Source organism: Peromyscus eremicus, unplaced genomic scaffold, assembly GCF_949786415.1.
Source record: "Peromyscus eremicus unplaced genomic scaffold, PerEre_H2_v1 PerEre#2#unplaced_72, whole genome shotgun sequence".
Classification (NCBI taxonomy): Eukaryota; Metazoa; Chordata; class Mammalia; order Rodentia; family Cricetidae; genus Peromyscus; species Peromyscus eremicus.
The window spans coordinates 904,296-906,523 of record NW_026734313.1 but is presented as its reverse complement, the minus strand read 5'-3'; the positions used below and the strand labels follow the sequence as shown (position 1 = coordinate 906,523).

General features: G+C 40.4%; 1 pseudogene; it reads right to left on the bottom strand.

The window, feature by feature from the left end:
- Positions 1-592: 592 nt before the first annotated feature.
- LOC131901343 (vomeronasal type-1 receptor 4-like) lies at positions 593-1,724 on the bottom strand (annotated as a pseudogene).
- Positions 1,725-2,228: the final 504 nt, after the last annotated feature.

Genomic DNA, 2,228 nt, shown 5'->3' with positions numbered 1-2,228 from the left:
GGCTGGAGAGATAGCTTAGAGGTTAAGAGCACCAACTGCGAATTCAGGGGTCCTGAGTTCAATTCCCAGCAACCACATGGTGGCTCACAATTATCTATAATGAGGTCTGGTGCCCTCCTCTGGTGAGCAGACTTACATGCAAACGGAATACTGTATACATAATAAGTAAAGAAAATTTTTTAAAAAGAAAAAAGATATGGATGCACAGTATGCATACAATACGAGTTCTAATACAATATATGAACACATTAATATCCTAGGACTGTTGTGAATATTTATAAGATGACTACTGTATTTTTACATTCTGCTTTCTCTCACTAGTTAATATATCTTCTTTCTCTCTTAGGGTGCAGATACAGTATTGTGAGACTGGGTCTCCTTGTCACAATTTGGCCTGGATCTCACTCTGCAGGCTGACATGTCATTGATTACATTGCAATCCTCCTGGCTCAGTCTCCCCAGTGCTGGAATAAGTTTAGTGAGTCAACATGTCTGGTTTATGAGGAAGGATTTTCAAACAACTTTTACTTAATAGAGTGTGTACGGCTGTTAGTAAAGCTGTCTTCTATGTTTGTCATGTTGACTGTGGTTTTCAGCCGTTGAAGAGCACAGACCAGGGATCCTTAGGATCCCTAAAGATCAACAGGAAGGGGGAAATGGTGGGGAAGCCTGCAGTCAAAGCTTCACCTACATGCCTCAACCAGATGTGATAGTCCATTAAAAAAGTGTGAAAGATTATACAAATTATAACTAGGAGGTACAGGGCAACAAATGTGACCACCAGCATGAGGATGGTGTGGGCTGCTCTAGTCTCAGCATGGCCTCGGTGGTTCTGATTGGCAGTGAGGATGTGCTATGTTTCCTGGTGATGTCTATGGAGGAGAAGCACCATGGAGACACTGGTCCAGACCATGATGCTGATGAATGTGACATCATGGGAAAAACACAAGATGACAATGCCTGCACTGAATCCAGATGTGGAGCAAACCCACTTGCTTATACTGTTAGTGTCATTGCCTGTGCTCTGTGGACCACTGATTTTGATTGGAATGTAGACATTATTTAAGACACTGAACAACCAACAACTGTAACAAGAATAACTCAAGACATCAGGGGTTCTTCCTCGGAGCATCAGCCTAGCCCAGGGACCAGGAACAAGAGTGACAAACTGATAGATGCTCAGGACACAGGTGGAGCACATGTTTGTGCTTCGAGCCACCAGGCGAATGAAGAACTCAATTTTGCATTACAGGTTAGTTTAAGGATTCCTTGGAACAAAAACCATGATGTTGCTTGGAAATTCAGTGACAAGGAGAATGAATTCATTGGCCAAAGCCAAGTTGGCAATAATGACCTGTGTGGGCCTCAGTTGAGAGCTAGTAAATATGGGAGAGAAATTATGGACAAACAGAAAAATGTTGGCTAGAGTCCCAATTCTGACCTGGGAAAGCAGGAGCATCTGGAGAACCAATTCATCAGTGGTTTTTGAGCTTTACTCTGAGATGTCATTGAGAGGACTTCTGTGCAGGCTGGAGTGATGTCCAGGAGGAATATTGCAGTCTTCAAGACACTTCTCAATGGTCTGAGCATAATGAAAGTTTTGAGTCTTACCGCTCTATGAAGGGAGACACTATGGTATCACAGTACTGGAGCTTGTCCTGGAGAACACTGCATAGACAACTCAGACTATTATTTTGTACTTCATGTACTTTCCCTCACCTCATGATGGAAGTATATTAGTGATACAACCGTATCATTCTTGGTCAACATGACACCCATTGTAACACAGTATGGCATAAAAACATATGAACATTGAACATTGGAACACATTTTTTTTTATCTTTTGAATGCAACATTTTCCCTCAATGATAAAAAGTGTTAAGAAATACAAATTGGAGGTTGGAGAGATGGCTCTTCACAAAACTCATGTTCAAATCCAGCATCCACATGGTCCTTAACATCCATCTGTAACATCAGTTCTCTAAAATGAATGCCCTCTCATGGTTTTTGTGGCACTGCACAAATGTGGTGCCAGACATACAGGCAGTTAAAACACTATAAGCATTAAGTAAAATTACTATATCTTAAATGAATAAGAATACAAATTTATAATTCATAAAATCATGTAAGAAAAGTAAGTAGCAAAACAAGAACCAATCAGCTTTAGACAAAATTTTATACAGATCATCAAAGTGATAGAAGAGAAAATACTTTAAAAAATGACCCAG